The sequence below is a fragment of the Jaculus jaculus genome, chromosome 19, assembly GCF_020740685.1.
Source record: "Jaculus jaculus isolate mJacJac1 chromosome 19, mJacJac1.mat.Y.cur, whole genome shotgun sequence".
NCBI lineage: Eukaryota > Metazoa > Chordata > Mammalia > Rodentia > Dipodidae > Jaculus > Jaculus jaculus.
In genome coordinates this window covers 23,833,272-23,854,052 of record NC_059120.1, presented here as the reverse complement: position 1 = coordinate 23,854,052, position 20,781 = coordinate 23,833,272, and the positions used below count along the sequence as shown (strand labels likewise).

Below are 20,781 nucleotides of genomic sequence, written 5' to 3'. Positions count from 1 at the left end.
TGCACACTTGCCCAGTGAGAAATTTATCTGCTGAGCCATGTCTCCAGCTTGGAAGTGATCATTTCTAAACGTTACAAGTTGTACATTGAGCTTAATTATCTCTGAAAAGAATTTCATGGTTTTCCAATAGGCAATCAACATGTACTTTTGATGAAATACATGTGCTTTACTATGAAACAATAGGAATTTCTTTAAATTGAATCTTCAAATTAAAAATATTCTCTTTTGGGCTGGAAAGATAGCTTAGTGATTAAGGTGCCTGCCTGCAAAGCCAAAGGATTTCAGTTTGATTCCCCAGAACCCATGTAAGTCAGATGCACAAGGAGGCACAGGCATCTGGAGTTCATTTGCAGTGCCTGGAAGCCCTGGTGTGCCCATTCTTTCTCTCTCTCTCTCCACCTCTTTACCTCTCTCAAATAAATAAATAAATAAATAAATAAATAAATAAATAAATAAATAAAAACATTCTCTTTTACTAAAAGGAAGAAAAGAGGGACTGAGAATGGGCACACCAGGGCCTCTTGCTACTGCAAACGAACTCCAGGGGCATGTGCTACTTTGTGCCTCTGTCTTTATGTGGATGCTGGGGAATCAAACCCAGGCCGTTAGGCTTTTCAAGCATGCTCTTTTAACCAGTGAGCTATCTCTCCAGCCCTACAAATACTCTTTATATGTTTCTCTTTGTTAAAGCACCTTGTCAGTGTATTACATTTATTGATACTTTGATTTATGTGTGGCTTCTTTTTACTCTTCAAGTCACATTTGTGTCTGTTTTTATCATTATTTCTCTATTCTATGTTGTTTACTTCATTTTCACATTTTAGTGCAAATTTAGTAGTTTTCTTTTTTAGTGAAACCTCTTCTTTATTGCAAAGGGAAACTAGAGCTGTGCTTAGTGTAGATTGTCACCTTCCGTCTTTGCTGTGGAAAGTGTCCAGGCATAGGCTTGCATTTGGAAGTTCACAAGTGGATGCCTGATGTAACTCAGGTCCCACAGTCTCTCACAGACTTTCCCACTGGAGACCTTGAGAATGGAGTCTGTCTCTCTTCAGGAACAAGCTCTGTAAAGGATACAATTTAGGATGTGCTGGCAGTCATATTTTCACCTGGTGGATAAAGATAATGTCCAGGTAGCAAATGCAGATAATACACAAGAGGACTAGATGGAAGATGAGGGTTGAGTCCTCCCGTCAGTGGCTCCAGGGATTCCATTACATTAATGTTGGTCCCTGCCTGGTGGTTCTCTTCCTTAGAAGTAAAGATCCACCAACAGAGTTCCTGCCCATTCCCCTTACTACCACCTCCCAGTGCACACTTACACATATCACATTTATTTTTATTTTTTCCTTTTCAATTTTTTTATTAACAACTTCCATGATTTTAAAAAATATCCCATGGTAATGCCCTCCCTCTCCCACTTTCCCCTTTGAAACTCCACTCTCCATCATAGCCTCTCCCCTCTCAATCAGTTTTCTCAATCTTTTATTTTGATGTCATGATCTTTTCCTATTATGATGGTTTTGTGTAGGTAGTGTCAGGCACTGTGAGGTCATGGATATCCAGGCCATTTTGTGTCTGGAGGGAGCATGTAAGGGGTCCTACCCTTCCTTTGGCTCTTACATTCTTTCCGCCACCTCTTCTGCAATAGACCCTGAACCTTGGAAGGTGTGATAGAGATATTGCAGTACTGAGCACTCCTGTCATTTCCTTCCAGCACCATGATGCCTTCTGAGTCATTGCCAAAGTCACTGCCATCTGAAAAGAGAAGATTCTCTACCAAAAGTGAGAGTAGCATTAATATAAGGGTAGGAACATTAAGAGAAGTGCTTACTAGGCAGTTTGATAAGCATAGTATATACATTTAGCTAGACAGCAGAAGATGTTAACCCCTAGGGCTTATGACTACCCCTGTTTTAAGTTGTCAGTATCAGAGATGTATTCCCTCCCATGGAGCAGGCCTCCAGTCAAATTAGAAGGCAGTTGGTTTCAACCATGACAGATGTGCCACTATTGCACCCATTGGCTCATTTGGCCTTGCTGGCCAAATATAAGGCTTGCAGTGTCCACTGTTGAGTATCCTCACTGGTGATTTTTCTCTCTCCCATTGAATTGCATGCAGAATGGCTTATTCCAGCTTTCTGTAAGCTGGTCTACATGGAGGAGGTTATCAGCTCAGTTCTAGCAGGATATCTCAGTGGCCTTGCAGCCGAAGTATGTGGAGTCTTTAGCAATAGGGTCTTGCCATCTATTCCTGATGGGAAACCAAGGGCCTCGGCAATTGCCTATAATGTTTTGAGGGTATCAGGGACCTCCCTGGCCAACAACTCACTGGAAGATAGCCCATCCCTGGCACTGAAAATTTTCTAGCAATAATCTACTGCTCTTGAGTGTTCTATTGTCCAAAAAAGTAGGTTTCCAGATGGTTTATTTATATCCTCTTAGATTTTGATTAGCCCTCCCTCCACTTTTCCTTTACTCAATCTCTTCCCCTGACCTCACTTGGGCCTTTTCACCCCCATTAGTCTATTCTTCTTCTTCTTCTTCTTCCTCTTCTTTTTTTTTTTTTGAGTTTTTCGAGGTAGGGTTTCACCATAGCCCAGGCTGACCTAGGATTCACTATGGAGTCTCAGGGTGGCCTCGAACTCACGGGGACCCTCCTACCTCTGCCTCCCGAATGCTAGGATTAAAGGCGTGCGCCACCATGCCTGGCTAGTCTATTCTTTTACTTACATATATACAATACCATCCTATTAAGTAACCCCCTCCCTTCCTTTCTCTTTCCTTTATATCTCTTTTATAGCTTACTGGCCTTTGCTACTGAGTTTTCTTCCTACTCACACAGAAGTCCAGTCATCTGTAGCTAGAATCCACATATGAGAGAGAACATGTGATGCTTGGTTTTCTGGGCCTGGGTTATCTCACTTAGTACAATCCTTTCCAGATCCACCCATTTTCCTGCAAATTTCATAACTTCATTTTTCTTTTTTAAAATTTTTTTGTTTATTTATTTTTTATTTATTTGAGAGCAACAGACAGAGAGAAAGGGGCAGAGAGAGAGAGAGAATGGGCACGCCAGGGCCTCCAGCCACTGCAAATGAACTCCAAATGCATGCGCCCCCCCCCTTGTGCATCTGGCTAACATGGGTCCTGGGGAATTGAGCTTCGAACTGGGTCCTTAGGCTTCACAGACAAGCGTTTAACCGCTAAGCCATCTCTCCAGCCCATAACTTCATTTTTCTTTACTGCTGAGTAGAACTCCATTGTGCAAATGTGCCATATCTTCATTATCCACTCATCAGTTGAGGGACATCTAGGCTGGTTCCATTTCCCAGCTATTGTGAATTGAGCAGCAATAATTGTGGTTGAGCAAGTATCTCTAAGGTAATGAGTCCTTAGGATATATGCCTAGGAGTGCTATAGCTGGGTCATATGGTAGACCTATTTTTAGCTGTCTTAGGAACCTCCACACTGATTTCCATAATGGCTGGACCAGATGGCATTCCTACCAACAGCATAGAAGGGTCCTTCTTTTTCCATATCCTCGCCAGCATTTATGGTCATTTGTTTGCATGATGGTAGTCAATTTGACAGGAGTGAGATGAAATCTTAATGTAGTTTTAATCTGCATTTTCCTGATGACTAGGGATATAGAACATATTTTAGATGGTTATATGCCACCTGTATTTCTTCTTTTGAGAACATGCTATTTAGTTCCATAACCCATTTTTAAAATTTTTTTTCTATTTTTATGTATTTCTTTAATTGTTTTCTTTTTTTTCCCCTCAGTTTTTATTAATATTTTCCATGATTATAAAGAGTATCCCATGGTAATACCCTCCCTCCCCACCTTTCCCCATTGAAATTCCATTCTCCATCATATCCCCTCCATATCTCAATCAGTCTCTCTTTTATTTTGATGTCATCATCTTTTCCTCCTCTTATGATGGTCTTGTGTAGGTAGTGTCAGGCACTATGAGGTCATGGATATCCAGGCCATTTTATGTCTGGAGGGAGCATGTTGTAAGGAGTCCTACCCTTCCTTTGGCTCTTACATTATTTCCTCCACTTCTTCTGCATTAGACCCTGAGCCTTGGAAGGTGTGATCGAGATGTTACTCAGTACTCCAGTCATATCTTTCCAGCACCATGATACCTTCTGAGTCATCCCAAAGTCACTGCCATCTGAAAAGAGAAGATTCTCTACCCAAAGTGAGAGTAGCATTAATATAAGGGTATAAATATTAAGAGAAGGGCCATAACCCCCCCCCCTTTTTTTTTTTCGAGGTAGGGTCTCACTCTGGCTCAGGCTGACCTGGAATTCACTATGTAGTCTCAGGGTGGCCTCAAACTCTCGATGATCCTCCTACCTCTGCCTCCCGAGTGCTGGGATTAAAGGCATGCGCCACCATGCCCGGCTCAAGCCCATTTTTTAATTGGCTTATTTGATGTCTTATTACGTAATGTTTTGAGTACTTTGTATATCCTAGATATTAACCCTCTATCAGATGTCTAGCTTGAAAAGATTTTTTCCCATTCTGTAGGTTGCCTCTTTGCTTTATTCACAGTGTCCTTTGCCAACTCTTTGTTTCATTGATTCTTTGGAATTTTTTTGGTTTCTATTTCATTAATTTCTGCCCTAATCTTTATTATTTCTTTCCATCTACTGATTTTCTGTTTGCCTTGTTCTTTTTCCAAGGCTTTAAGGTGAGCCATTAGGTCATTTACTTGAGACCTAATTTCTTTTTTTTTAAAATGTTTTGTTTATTTTTATTTATTTATTTGAGAGTGACAGAGAGAGAAAGAGGCAGATAGAGAGAATGGGAATGCCAGGATCTTTGCAAACGAACTCCCAACGCATATGCCCCTTTGTGCATCTGGCTAATGTGGGTCCTGGAGAATTGAGCCTTGAACCAAGGTCCTTAGACTTCACAGGCAAGTGCTTAACCACTAAGCCATCTGTCCAGCCCTCTAATTTCTTAATACAGGCATTTAAAGCTATAAATTTCCCTCTTAGGACTGACTTCATTGTGTCCCAAATATTTTGGTATGTTGTGTTCTCATTGTCCTTTGACTCTATGAAGTTTTTGATTTCCTCATTGACCCATTCATCATTTAGTAGTGTAGTGTATTTAGTTTCCATTATTTTGTGCATGCAATATAGCTTTTCTTGTTATTGATTTGTAGTTTGATTCCATTGTGGTCTGATAGAATGCAAGGAATTACTTCAATTTTCTTGTATTTGTTAAGATTTGCTTTGTGTCCTAATATATGCTCTATTTTAGAGAATGTTCCATGTGCTGCTGAAAAGAATGAGTATTCTTCAGCATTTGGATGAAATGTCCTGTAGATATCTGTTAGATCTATTTCTTCTATGACCTCATTTAATCCAGATGCCTCTCTATTTTTTGCCTGGATGACCTGTCAATTGACGAGAGTGGGGTGTTGAAGTCACCCACTACAGCTAGCTGTGTTTGGTATTATCTGTGACCTTAGTTCTTATAGCATTTGTTTGATAAAGTTGGGAGCCCCCATGTTAGGTGCATATATGTTTAGTGTTGTAATGTCCTCCTGTTGGAGTGTGCCCTTAATCAATATAAAGTGACCTTCCATATCTTTCCTAACTAATGTTGCACTGAAGTCTACCTTGTCAAATATTAGGATAGCAACCCTTGCTTGTTTTCTAGACCATTTGCTTGAAAAAACATTTTCCGATATTTCACCTAAGATAGTGCCCATCCTTTGTAGAAAGGTGAGTTTCTTGGAGGCAACAAATTGAAGGATCCTGCTTTTTAACCCAGTCTGCAAACCTATGTCTTTTGGTTGGGGCATTGAGGCCATTGATATTAAGAGATATTATTGAAAGGTGTGTATTTATTTTTGCCATATTTTTTGTAGTTATTCTGGTTTTACTTTTGCTCTCTTGTATTAACTAATATTTGAATATGGTTTCATTTTTCCAGGTTCTTTATATGTCTGCTTTTCTTTTCTTCAGTATGGAGGATTCTTTCAACTATTTTCTGTAGAGCTGGTTTTTGTTCAAATATTCCTTTAGCCTGCTTTTGTTGTATAATGTCCTTATTTCTCCATCTATTTGAATGGATAGCTTTGCAGGATAAAGCAACCTTGGTTGACAGTTGTTATCTTTCAGAACTTTGAATACATCCCTCCAAGCCCTTCTGGCTTTTAAAATTTGTGTTAAGTAATCTGCTGTGATCCTGATGGGCTTGCCTTTGTAGGTAACTTGATTTTTCTCTCTTAACTGCTTTCAGTATTTTTTCTTTGGTTTGTATGTTTGGTAGTTTAATTATAATATGGTGAGGAGAGGTTCTTGCCAGGTTTTTTTCTGGTTGGTGTTCTAAAGGATTCCTGCATTGGCTCCTCTTTCCCAATTTGGGGGAAGTTTTCTTCTATGATTTTTGTTGAAAACGCCTACTATGCCTTTGGAGTGAAATTCTTCTCCTTCTGCTATACCTTGAATTCTTATGTTTGATCTTTTCATAGTGTCCCAAATATCTTGAAATTCCCATTCATACTTTTCTATTAGTTTGTCTTTCTCTTTGAGGGACTGTATTAGATCTGCCACCTGGTCTTCTAGTTTAGATGTCCTCTCCTTCATCCATTCTACTGGTGAGATTTTCTACAGAGTTTTAAATTTCATTAACTGTGTTCTTCATTGCTACTAGTTCTGACTGGTTTTTCCTTATTATTTCTGTTTCCTTATTTGTGTCTTGTATTGACCTCTTTATTTCATTAAATTGGTTTCCTGTGTATTCTTTGATTCCTTTGGTTTCCTCTTTCATTCCTTTGATTTCCTGTTTGACTTCTTTGAGCATATTTATAATCATTCTTTTGAAATCTTTCTCAGGCATTTCCTCTTAACTCATTCTCACTGGAGGTCATATCTGATGCATTAATACTTTTTGGTTGTTTATATTGTCTTGATTTTTGGTGTTTCTTGTATTAGAATATATATATTTTTGCATCTTGGATTAATTTAATACTTGGATTTCCTAGTTAGCTGCAGTATTATTAGATGTATCAATCAATCTGATGCTATATGTCTTCAGGGTAATATGCTAGGTGTGGCCCTTAAGGCTCTCAGAGTCTAGGTGTTGGGTTTGCCTGCTATGAGAGTATTCAGATAGGCTGAGTGGAACAAAATACAGGCAGATTCTAAAATTTAACTAAACAATGTACACTTTCAATGAAAAACAGCACAGTGTATTTATGTAAGAGTAGGTATTATGACAACCAGATCCTCTAACAAAGTCACTGTCCCTTAGGGTGTGTGGTGCCCCATACCCTTAATCCTGTCAGCTAGCAGGTTAAGATTTCTGGTCTGTTGAGGGTTCCAAGTCAGCTTGTGACCAAGTGAGACCCTTCCCTAATATATAACAGAAGAGGAAACAAAACCACTATAAATCAAGAAGCAACAAATAACAAGCCTAAAATATAGCTTACTTAAGAATGTCAAATCCATCTGTTCATCAGATTTAACATATCTATTTAACATATTTATCCTGATATGGAAGGTGCAATTAGCACTTCTGGTTCAGGCCTATATACCAGGCTTATTTGGTGGGCACTGACCTGGTGTAATCCCAGTTACCTTTTGGGATGATTTTGGTCTCAGTTATGCTGAGCTCCTGTTTGGGTCCCTCTTCGGTGCACGGTGGGTTCAAGTAGGATGGCTGGGTCATTGGATTGCCATTCTGGTCATTGGTGCTAGGTGCTGTGACATTCCTTCCCCTGGTCTTTGGTGCTTGCTGGTGCTTGTGCTGGTGGTAGGGGAGGGGAGGCCGTGGATGGTGGCTCTAGTTCTCTTGCTGGTCTGCTCCTCCTTTGTTTGCTGTGGTTCTCCCTTCATTTTTTTTTTTTTTTTTTTTCCGAGGTAGGGTCTCGCTCTCGTCCAGGCTGACCTGGAATTCACTATGGAGTCTCAGGGTGGTCTTGTACTCATGGCAATCCTCCTACCTCTGCCTCCCGAGTGCTGGGATTAAAGGTGTGTGCCACCACGCCTGTATTCCCTTCATGTTTCTTGAGTCTGAAAAAAGCTTCAGTGTGAGTAGAAAATCCCCTCACTTGGCTTTTCTTGTGGTTCAAGCCGAGCCTTGCAGCTGTGGCCCTGTGGACCTGGTGCCACCACTGCTGGAGCCGTTTCTGCCTGCCTGTGGGCTCTGGATGCTCTGGATCTCTTCTAGTTCTCTGTTGCCATTGGTAGTTTCTTATACACCTCACTTTTTAGTAGAAGAGTATATTTTGGTGGTTTTTTTTTTTTTTAAAACTTTTTCCTCCCCTAGGCTACTTTGGTATGGTTCCTATGCTGCCATCTTAACCAGAAGTCCCATACTGACATTTATTTATTTATTTGCAAGCAGATATACACGCATGCATGCACACACAAACACACACACACACACACACACACACACACACACACAGAGAGAGAGAGAGAGAGAGAAAGAGAGACAGAGACAGAGAGAGGAGAGAGAGAAAGGGAGAGAGAGAGAGAGAGAGGGAGAATGAGCATGCCAGGGCCTCTAGCCATTGACTGCAAACAAACTCCAGATGTATGCACCTCTCTGCACATCTGGCTTATGTGAGTACCGGGGAATTGATCTCAGACCATTCCATCTCTCTAGTCCTGTGGTGGTTTGATTCAGGTGTCCTCCATAAACTTAGGTGTTGTGAATGCTAGATCCCCAGCTGATGGATATTTGGGAATTAATGCCTCCTGGAGGGAGTGTATTGTTGGGGGCAGGCTTATGGGCTTTATAGCCAATTTCCCCATGCCAGTGTTTGACACACCCTCCTGTTGCTGTGGTCCACCTTATGTTGGCTGGGGGTGATGTCCACCCTCTGCTCATGCCATTGTTTTCCCCTGCCATCGTGGAGCTTACCCTCGAGCCTGTAAGCCAAAATAAATCTCTTTTTCCCAGAAGCTGCTCTTGGTTGGGTGATTTCTAACAGCAATGCGAACCGGACTGCAACAGTAAAGTGGTACCAGGAGTGGGGTTGTTGTTAGACACCCGACTGTGTGGCTTTGGCCTTTTGGAACTGATTTCAAGAGGAATGTGGAAGGATTTGAAATCTTGGCCAAAGGATGCCTTGCAGTGCTGTAAGTACAGCCTGATGGACTATTTTGGTCTGAGTTGCAAGACCTGAATGCAGTAAGAAGTATGGACTGTGAAGTTTGGCTTATGAGGGTGTGAAAGAGCTTTGCCTAGACTGAGCTAGCAGTTTGTGTGAAAAGCTTGCTCATGTCCTGAGAAGTTGTGCAGGGTTGCTTTGCATAGAAATGAACTGGTGTAAGCAGAGGAATATGGCACAGAAGGAAAAATCTTTGGGTGAACTGCTGCCTGTTCAGCTGCAACTGAGAGATTACAAGCTTTGAGACTGGGCTAGCTGACCTGTGCTGGGGAACAGGAAGAATGTAGACTCTTTTGAAGGGGCCTGAATGCTCAAGGAGTCCTGTTCTTCAAAGTCTGCTTTAACCCCCCCGGATTAACAAATTGGCACCCTACCTGGTATTGTAGAGTATAAGAAATGCTGGAAAGAGGGTCATTGAGTTTGCAACACGGTCTTGTGTTTTGGAAATGGCCATGGGCAGTGTGAAGCAGGTTTGCTGGTTGCCTGCATAGAGATCCCATGGGGCCAAGAGGATGAACTGTGGCTTGCAGTGGAGACCCAGTGGAGATGCCGGGACCATGAGATGGCTGCCAAGGAGCTTCCAGCCCCGATGAAGTTTTCGAGGACTGTGAGTAGCCTAGCTGGAGGGGTGGAATTAGAATGCCAGAGACTTGTTGCTGGTTAGAATTATCGGACTTCAAGATTTGTCACTGGCTAGAGTTGCTGGACTTGAAGCTACAGAGTTTGATGTTTGCCCTGGTTGTTTTAAATCTTGTGTTGGTTGAATGTTTCTTTGCTATGCCCAATGCCATCTACTGCAGTGTGAATATTTTTTTGCTGTGCTATTATGGGTTTTTTGAGGTTATTTTTTGGTATTATGGCTCAGTTAAAAGATCTTGAACTATGGGGATGTATGAACATCATTGGGATTGATAAAAACTATGGGGACTTTTAAAGTCAGACTGAATGCATTGTATTTTACATCATGTATGGATATCAGTTTATGGGGGGCAGGGGCAGAATGTGGTGGTTTGATTCAGGTGTCCCCCATAAACTTAGGTGTTGTGAATGCTAGATCCCCAGCTGATGGATATTTGGGAATTAATGCCTCCTGGAGGGAGTGTATTGTTGGGGGCAGGCTTATGGGCTTTATATCCAATTTCCCCATGCCAGTGTTTGGCACACCCTTCTGTTGCTGTGGTCCACCTTATGTTGGCTAGGGGGTGATGTCCACCCTCTGCTCATGTCATTGTTTACCCCTGCCATCGTGGAGCTTACCCTCGAGCCTGTAAGCCAAAATAAATCTCTTTTTCCCAGAAGCTGCTCTTGGTTGGGTGATTTCTAACAGCAATGCGAACCGGACTGCAACAAGTCCCATCCTTACATTTAAAGAAAATTTCTTTGGTTGAGTTTTTATCACATGTAGTCGTGTTTCCTAACTATTGCACTGTTTCTATATATTCTTGCTAAATCTACATCAAACAAGATCAAAATACGAATCTGCATGCTTTCCCTAGGCTATGGAAAAATGCATGGAACTCTTTCTGTGTGAGAGACTAGCCAAGATGATTCTATTTTTGCTTCAAGGATCAATGCTGTGCTAATTCATGTGAATTGCTATCACAATGCCAAAATACCATGAACTGGTAGCTTAAACAGAAATGCATTCTCTTGGTGTTGGAGGCTAGAAGTCTGAATCAAGGTGTCTTAAGGACAAGCTTCCCCTAAAGGCTCTAGGGAAGAATTTGCCTTTGTTTCTTCCTGGCTTGGAGGGGTTGCCAGCAATCCTTGGTATCCTGTAGTTTGGTGCTGAAGCACTCTGATGGCTGCTTCCGTAACCACATAGCATGCTTTGTCTCGATGTGCCTCTCCTGTGAGAATACCAGTCAGTGGATTTAGGGAACATTCCAGTCCATAGTGACCTCATCTACCTTTATAATGTTCTGTAAAGACCTTATTTCTAAATGAGGTCACATTCACAGGTTCCAGAGAGACATCAGTTTTGAGAGGACACCATTAAGTGCAAACTTGTTCATAGATCTGATTCAGGAAAGTCTACACTGGAAAATACAACACCCTTAAAATGATTGAACCTGCTAGCAGTCAGCCACTTCAGAAACTGTGAGGTCACTGAAAAGGCTCTTTTTTCACAAATAATTGGGGCCACACCAGACTTGTCACCTACTTAATTTCTCCCAAGCCTCTGCCTCCCCTGCATAGTCATATTGCCTCTTTTGTTTATTCTTTTCCAGTTCACAATCTCATTGAGAAAAGTATGCTTGGTAATTCTTATTCAAGGAATGGGAGCTTAAAATGTCATTTAATCTCTTATTTCAATCTGCACCTTTCAATTAACAGAGACTTTGGAGAAAATTATGATGAGTCTTTTCACACAATAAGAATGTAAATTCTCATAATTTATCAGTGATTTTAAAAACACTTAGAAATATATAAAAATAATCACAAAATTCTAACTTTTTTTTTTTGTTTTTGTTTTTTGAGGTAGGGTTTCACTCTAGTCTAGGTTGGCCTGGAATTCACTCTTTATTCTCAGGGTGGCCTCAAACTCATGGTGATCCTTCTACCTCTGCCTCCTGAGTGCTGGGATTAAAGGCATGTACCACCACACCCAGCTCAAATTCTAACTTTTAAAGAAAATAAGGAGCAGATCAAATATTTTTGATTTTCTTTATATTATATTATTTATATATCTGTCCTGTGTGTGTGTATGTGTATATATGTATATGTATATGTATATGTGTATATATATATATGTATATATGTATGTATGTGTATATATATATATTTAAATATTTATTTGACAGAGAGAGAGAGTATGGATATGTCAGGCCTTCTTGCCATTGCAAACAAGTTACAGATGCATGTGCTACTTTGTACATCTGGCTTTGCATGAGTACTAGGGTATTGAACCTGGGCCATCAGGCTTTGTAAGCCATAACTGATGAGCCATTTGCCCAGCCCTATTAATGTATATGTTCTTTTATGAAGTTACATCCAGTTTGGAGACTCTAGTTTTATATTGAATGTGGATTGATTATGATAATCTCAGTCTGTCACCATATGTGATTTTTACTTGCTGTATAATGACATGACATTGAGAAGATTGCCATGTACTTGCTGTAGATAACAACAGTGTAGACCCCAGTAAATTGTATTTGATTCACATTGATCAGAAAACTAAAGTTAGGAATTTTTCAAGTGCCATTGTGTTTTTATTATCAGAGTGGTAGTACAGTACTCACCAAGCATCTCTGTTTGACAGCTTTCTTCTGTGACTTAATTTCTTGCAGAGGCGATGCAATCATTAGAGAAAGAAATCTGTCCCATTCTGTTCCTATTCATGAATCTGACTCGAGAAAGTGATGTAGAAACAAGCTGTCAAAGACGGAGCCTTTTGTCTTTTGTGCTGGTCCTTCCTGTCATACATTTGTGTGTGTGTGTACATGTAACAGTGTGTGTGTGCTGGTCTTCCTGTCATACGTTTGTGTGTGTGTGTACCTGTGACAATGTGGGTGTGCGGGTCTTCCTGTCATACGTTTGTGTGTGTGTGTACATGTAACAGTGTGTGTGTGCTGGTCTTCCTGTCATACGTTTGTGTGTGTGTGTACCTGTGACAATGTGGGTGTGCGGGTCTTCCTGTCATACGTTTGTGTGTGTGTGTACATGTGACAGTGTGTGTGTGCTGGTCTTCCTGTCATACGATTGTGTGTGTGTGTACATGTGACAGTGTGGGTGTGCTGGTCTTGCTGTCATGTTTGTGTGTGTGTGTGTACATGTGACAATGTGTGTGTGCTGGTATTCCTGTCATACGTTTGTGTGTGTGTACATGTGACAGTGTGTGTGTGCTGGTCTTCATGTCATATGTTTGTGTGTGTGTGTACATGTGACAGTGTGTGTGCTGGTCTTCCTGTCATACGTCTGTGTGTGTGTGTACATGTGACAGTGTGTGTGCTGGTCTTCCTGTCATACGTTTGTGTGTGTGTGAACATGTGACAATGTGTGCGTGCTGGTCTTCCTGTCATACGTTTGTGTGTGTGTACATGTGACAGTGTGTGCGTGCTGGTCTTCCTGTCGTACGTTTGTGTGTGTGTGTACATGTGACAATGTGTGTGTGCTGGTCTTCCTGTCATACGTTTGTGTGTGTGTGTACATGTGACAATGTGGGTGTGCTGGTCTTCCTGTCATACGTTTGTGTGTGTGTACATGTGACAGTGTGGGTGTGCTGGTCTTCCTGTCGTACGTTTGTGTGTATGTGTACATGTGACAATATGTGTGCATGCTGGTCTTCCTGTCATACATTTGTGTGTGTGTACATGTGACAGTATGTGCATGCTGGTCTTCCTGTCATACGTTTGTGTGTGTGTGTACATGTGACAATGTGTGCGTGCTGGTGTTCTTGTCATACATTTGTGTGTGTGAACATGTGACAGTGTGTGTGTGCTGGTCTTCCTGTCATACATTTGTGTGTGTGTGTACATGTGACAGTGTGTGTGTGCTGGTCTTCCTGTCATACATTTTTCTGTGTGTACATGTGACAGTGTGTGCGTGCTGGTCTTCCTGTCATACGTTTGTGTGTGTGTGTACATGTGACAATGTGTGTGTGCTGGTCTTCCTGTCATACGTTTGTGTTTGTGTACATGTGACAGTGTGTGCGTTTTGGTCTTCCTGTCATACGTTTGTGTGTGTGTGTGTGTACATGTGACAGTATGTGCGTGCTGGTCTTCCTGTCATACGTTTGTGTGTGTGTGTACATGTGACAATGTGTGTGTGCTGGTCTTCCTGTCATAAGTTTGTGTGTGTGTGTACATGTGACAGGGAGTGTGTGCTGGTCTTCCTGTCATACGTTTGTGTGTGTGTGTACATGTGACAATGTGTGTGTGCTGGTCTTCCTGTCATACGTTTGTGTGTGTGTGTACATGTGACAGTGTGTGTGTGCTGGTCTTCCTGTCATACGTTTGTGTGTGTGCGTACATGTGACAGTGTGTGCGCGCTGGTCTGTCATACATTTGTGTGTGTGTGTACATGTGAAAGTGTGTGTGTGTGCTGGTCTTCCTGTCATAGGTTTGTGTGTGTGTGTATATGTGACAATGTGGGTGTGCTGGTCTTCCTGTCATACGATTGTGTGTGTGTGTACATGTGACAATATGTGTGTGTGCTGGTCTTCCTGTCATATGTTTGTGTGTGTGTGTACATGTGACAATGTGTGCGTGCTGGTCTTCCTGTCATACGTTTGTGTGTGTGTGTACATGTGACAATGTGTGTGTGCTGGTCTTTCTGTCATAGGTTTGTGTGTGTGTGTACATGTGACAATGTGTGCATGCTGGTCTTCCTGTCATACGTTTGTGTGTGTGTACATGTGACAATATGTGTGTGTGCTGGTCTTCCTGTCATACGTTTGTGTGTGTGTGTACATGTGACAATGTGTGCGTGCTGGTCTTCCTGTCATACGTTTGTGTGTGTGTGTACATGTGACAATGTGTGTGTGCTGGTCTTTCTGTCATAGGTTTGTGTGTGTGTGTACATGTGACAATGTGGGTGTGCTGGTCTTCCTGTCCTACGTTTTTGTGTGTGTGTACATGTGACAATATGTGTGTGTGCTGGTCTTCCTGTCATACGTTTGTGTGTGTGTGTACATGTGACAGTGTGTGTGCTGGTCTTCCTGTCATACGTTTGTGTGTGTGTGTACATGTGACAATGTGTGCGTGCTGGTCTTCCTGTCATACATTTGTGTGTGTGTGAACATGTGACAATGTGTGCGTGCTGGTCTTCCTGTCATACGTTTGTGTTTGTGTGTGTGTACAAGTGACAGTGTGTGCGTGCTGGTCTTCCTGTCATACGTTTGTGTGTGTGTACATGTGACAGTGTGGGTGTGCTGGTCTTCCTGTCGTACGTTTGTGTGTATGTGTACATGTGACAATATGTGTGCATGCTGGTCTTCCTGTCATACGTTTGTGTGTATGTGTACATGTGACAATATGTGTGCATGCTGGTCTTCCTGTCATACATTTGTGTGTGTGTACATGTGACAGTGTGTGCGTGCTGGTCTTCCTGTCATACGTTTGTGTGTGTGTGTACATGTGACAGTGTGTGCGTGCTGGTCTTCCTGTCATACGTTTGTGTGTGTGTGTACATGTGACAATGTGTGTGTGCTGGTCTTCCTGTCATACTTTTGTGTGTGTGTGTACATGTGACAGTGTGTGTGTGCTGGTCTTCCTGTCATACGTTTGTGTGTGTGCGTACATGTGACAGTGTGTGCGCGCTGGTCTGTCATACATTTGTGTGTGTGTGTACATGTGAAAGTGTGTGTGTGTGCTGGTCTTCCTGTCATAGGTTTGTGTGTGTGTGTATATGTGACAATGTGGGTGTGCTGGTCTTCCTGTCATACGTTTGTGTGTGTGTACATGTGACAATATGTGTGTGTGCTGGTCTTCCTGTCATAGGTTTGTGTGTGTGTACATGTGACAATATGTGTGTGTGCTGGTCTTCCTGTCATACGTTTGTGTGTGTGTACATGTGACAATGTGGGTGTGCTGGTCTTCCTGTCATACGTTTGTGTGTGTGTGTACATGTGACAATGTGGGTGTGCTGGTCTTCCTGTCATACGTTTGTGTGTGTGTACATGTGACAGTGTGTGTGTGCTGGTCTTCCTGTCATACATTTTTCTGTGTGTACATGTGACAGTGTGTGTGTGCTGGTCTTCCTGTCATATGTTTGTGTTTGTGTGTGTGTACATGTGACAATGTGTGCGTGCTGGTCTTCCTGTCATACGTTTGTGTGTGTGTGTACATGTGACAATGTGTGTGTGCTGGTCTTTCTGTCATAAGTTTGTGTGTCTGTGTACATGTGACAATGTGGGTGTGCTGGTCTTCCTGTCATACGTTTGTGTGTGTGTGTACATGTGACAATGTGGGTGTGCTGGTCTTCGTGTCATACATTTGTATGTGTGTGTACCTGTGACAATATGTGTGCGTGCTGGTCTTCCTGTCATACGTTTGTGTGTGTGTGTACATGTGACACTGTGTGTGTGCTGGTCTTCCTGTCATACGTTTGTGTGTGTGTGTGTACATGTGACAATGTGTGCGTGCTGGTCTTCCTGTCATACGTTTGTGTGTGTGTGTGTGTGTGTGTGTACATGTGAGAATGTGTGCGTGCTGCTCTTCCTGTCATACTGAGTATGTTTGTGTGTGTGCACTAGTATTTGTATACGTACAGCTGGAAAGAGACAGATACTTTCCCATCAGGCCATGCTAAAGGGAAAGTTCTACCTACTGGCCTATTCTTGTGCTATAACTCAGGGGCTGCTGCTTAGCTATATCTGACTCAGGCTACTAAATAATCAAGACCAATTGTCACCTATAATAGCCATCTGCCACATATAGCTATTTATGTTTAACTTAAACTTATTAAAATCAAGAGAAATTTAAAACTTAATCCCTTGTGTGTGTATACGAGCCACATTTCTAATACCCAGTAGCCATGCAAGGCTTGCAGCCCCCACACTAGACAGGATACAGTAGAACATACTCATGCAGAAATTTGTGTCAGATGACCCTGATCTGGACACTTGTTCTAAGCTGAAAATAAAACATGATCACACATTATGAAGAGAATCAAAAGCTGGCCATGGTACCCCACACCTTTCGTCCCAGCACTTGTGAGGCAGAGGTAGGAGAGTCTTTGGGAGTTTGAGGCCATCCTGAGACTACATAGTGAAGTCGTTGTGGTCGAAGCAAAGGAAATGAGGAGAGCCGGGTAGGATGCCAGGTCATGAGTGAGTGTAAGGATGTTGGGTTCAGACCTTTCAAACCTTGAGTTCCCTTGTCAGGCTTAACATTTTTCCTAGTCAGAGGTTCTGAGCCAGTAGATTTCCAGTAGAAGAGTGACAGGACCTGACATATTTCAACAGGATTGCTTTGGCTGCTGAGGATACTCAAAGGGAGAAGGCAGGAGCGAGCAGCTGTTTGGAGACTAGGGCAGGGATCCAAAGGAGGCGCCGAGCAGTAACAGTGAGCCCCTCTGTCGGAAGCAGTGAGATTCTAGTTATATCTGGAAGGTAGAGTTAATAGCATTAGCTGGCAGGATAAGATTGGGAGTGCGTGAGAAGAAGGCGACGGAGAAGACAAAATAAGAGATGTAGAAGACGACACCCGTGCTTTGAGCTGGAGCACTGGCAGCGTGGGGTGCCGTCTGTCCGCTCACCAGCAGAAGACACCTTGGGGAGAGGAGGGCTCAGGCCGGTGTCGTCACTACAAAGACAAGATGCCTCTGTGGTAGTGTATGTACTGTGAATGGATGGCCCTATAAACAGGGTTTTACGAAAATTGAGTTTCAACTTTAGCACTCAGCAGGCAGATTCCTGCTAGAGGGAGGCGTGTTCCTGGGCGGGTCTGACTCCAGCTAGATCTAAGGTGTGCGGAGCAGTTTGCACGGAGCAGTTTGCGCAGCGGCGGGGCGGGGCAGGTGGCGCTGCTGCTTGCTGGTGGTCGCTTGCTGCCCTCCTTTCTCTCTGCTTGGCCGTGTGGAAGTGAGCAGCAGCTTCTCCCGCCACCGGTGGAGTTCCCCGGATTTGTAAGCTGAAATAAGCCTTTTCCCCCATGAACTGTCTGGTTGGATGTTCAACCCAGCAACCTCGTGGAGCTAACTACAACAGCCACTTTTTTTTTCTTGATGTAACCTTGCCAACTGCTGTTTCTGTGCTACCAGTAAATACTCCTGTGGCTAAAGGTCTTGGACTCTGTCTTTGTAATTTAAATTTTCAGGCTTCTTAAGTGAACCAGAAAACTGCTGTTTAAAGCATCAGCAGTAGCCGGGCTATGTGCTTGGGCAGCTCAGCTTACCCGGCAGGCACTTTAGGAACAAAAGTGCCTCGATTCAGAGTTGGTGCTGGTGAGAAGCCAAAACCCACATCTCATGCAGGCTTCTCTTCCAAAAACATAAAGAAAGCCTTCCCAGAACGTAAAAGGCACAACCACCGCTGTTAATTACCAGTTAACTAAGTAACATAGGAATTTTCTGTTTGGTTTATAAATTACTTTAATACATAAATTTTCAGTGGATTTCCAAATGTGTTTCCCAATTTGTAGAAAAATATATTTGCATTTATTTATTTATTTATTTGCAAGCAGGAGATAGAGAGACTGAGACACAAACACACACACGCACACACACACAGGGGGAGAGAGAGAGAGAGAGAGAGAGAGAGAGAGAGAGAGAGAGAGAATGGGCACGCCAGGGCCTCCAATCACTGCAAACTCCAGATGCATGTACCACTGTGCATCTAGCTTTATGTGAGTACTGGGAAATCGAACCCAGGTTGTTAGGCTTTGTAGGCAAGTGCCTTAACCCCTGAATCATCTCTCTAGCCTTTTTTTAATGATTTACCTTTTTATGATGGGTACATATGGAACAGATTCTAAGTTTAAAATTAACAGGGCTGGGAAGATTGATCATCAGTTAAAGGTGCTTGCTTGCAAAGCCTGATGGCTCAGATTCGATTCCCCAGAACACATGTAAAGGCAGATACATTAAAGTGCACATGCATCTGGAGTTTTGGTGTATTATCAGGCCCTGGCACACCCATTCTCGCTCTCACACACAAATAAAATTAATATTACCTACTAACTGCTGTAGGTAGTCTATACTTTTGCTGAAGAAGCTTCATTGAAATTTCTCTTGTTTATCTTAACTTAGCTATTTTTAAAAATAGAGTTAAGTTTCAGGTGCTGACTTAACCCTGTTTACAAATATGCAGAAGTAACACAATCAATATCCATAGTATGCTTTTTAGCTCTACTAGCCTATGCTTCTGTGAGAAACTAAACTACCTATTTTCTGGATAAAGGCTTCCCTTGACAAATAGCAACTGAGATGAGAAAAGAGAAGAGCAGCAAGGTTAGCCACCCTCCCAGCAAAACAGCATCTGACTGTGAAATTACTCGTGGCAAAAAGTGTCTTGCAAGTCCTTCTAAAGAAAAAGTTATTTCCACTTGGATTAGCTCTGAAGTAAATAATAACTAAAAGAATACAAAACTTGTGCAGTAACCTTTCCAAGTAGAGCCAGTTACCAGTGTCATGTGAAGGTAGATACAGGAGAGCTTGCTTCCTGGGCTCCAGGAGTCCTCTCACTGGCCAGTGTTGGAGTGGGGCCACCCACCCTGCCTTGTAAGTCCTGGAAGGAAGCGAGGCTTAGCTTTGGTTCATCCTTTTCTGTGCTTCTGAATGGGAGCCTTGTTGTGTAAGTGCCTCCCTTGACAACCACCATTACTCCTCGGACCTTCTGTGACCCCTTCAGATCCTGTGACTAAAGGAACAAAGCTCTGAGACACTCGAATAAAATATTTTCAAGCTATACTTCAAAATTACAGATTTAACTTTTCCACATTATAAAACAACAGAAATTCTTGAAAATGGATTTGAAAGGTTAAATATTGAAGCCAGCCTTCTTTACTTTTAGATTCCTGCTACTCTATAATTAGCCTTATAATGTTTTCCCAGAAAACGTTGTTTGTTCATTCATTCAAAAATTATCGGGTGCCAATTCTGTACAAGACACTATGCTAAGTATTTGAGCAATTCTTCATTGAACTTAGCCCAGAATTAACACTGGCTAGTTTTGTTTGTTTCTCTTTCTTTTTGGTTTATTTCTTAATTTGGAAACTTTAGACAGTAAAGAAGGATACAAAATAAAACAGACATTCCCCGTCACCACGCCAGCCCACTCCCTAGAGGGACCAGTGATACCGGCTGGAGTTCACGCCTTTTAGTGCTCGTTTCTTTTCATTACACGTGTCCCTGTAACCACGGGTTATGGTTACCTGTACACATATGCATGAGATCACATAGTGTTAAGATGCGTATTAGTCAACTTCTTGTTGCTGGGACAAAATACCTGACAAGAATCAGCTTAAGGGAGGAAGAGTCTAGTTTAACTTACAGCTCCAGGTGACAGTCCACAGGGAAGGCCTGGTGGCAGGAGCTTGAGGCAGCTGCTCACATCCAGTCCTCAGGGCAGAAGCAGAAAGCAGCGAAGGCTGGTGCCCAGCCAGTGCCCTCCCCTTTACACAGGCCAGAACCCCAGCTCAGGAGCGGTGCTGCCTGTAGTTAGGTGGGTCTTCCCAGCTCAGTTAACCTAATGAAGACAATCCCTTACCAATGTGCACTGAGGCTAACCTGATCCACATAAGCCCTCCCAGGTGATTCTAGGTCCTGTCAAGTTGGCAGTCAATGAAAACCACCCCCAGGGGTTTGGAGAGTGTGTGAGATACGACTAGTATATGAATCACATCCTATATGTTATCTTCAACTTTTTTCCTTTTATCTCTATACCTTGCTTGCTTTCTGTGTTGATATATGTAGATCTCCCTTGTTTTTTAGAAATAATTGCCCAGTAATCTGTAGGATTGTTGTTCACTTTTATTTTGTTTGTTTGAGGTAGGGTCTTTCTCTAGCCCAGGCTGACCTGTAATTTACTATGCAGTCTCTGGGTGGCCTTGAACTCACAGTGATCCTCCTACCTCTGCCTTCAGAGTGCTGGGATTAAAAGCATGTGCCACCACGTCTGGTTTGTAGTACATATTTTATTGTTACTGTTTTCAGTTTTCACCTAATGATTTCAGTTAACATTTTTTTTAAA

The 20,781-nt window shown here is 42.4% G+C and overlaps 1 protein-coding gene across 3 annotated transcripts in view; it reads left to right on the top strand.

Annotated features, from left to right (window-relative positions):
• Nucleotides 1–20,781, top strand: part of Alg14 (ALG14 UDP-N-acetylglucosaminyltransferase subunit) — a 116,292-nt gene that overhangs the window by 10,555 nt on the left and 84,956 nt on the right. The gene's annotated exons all lie outside the window — the stretch shown is intronic.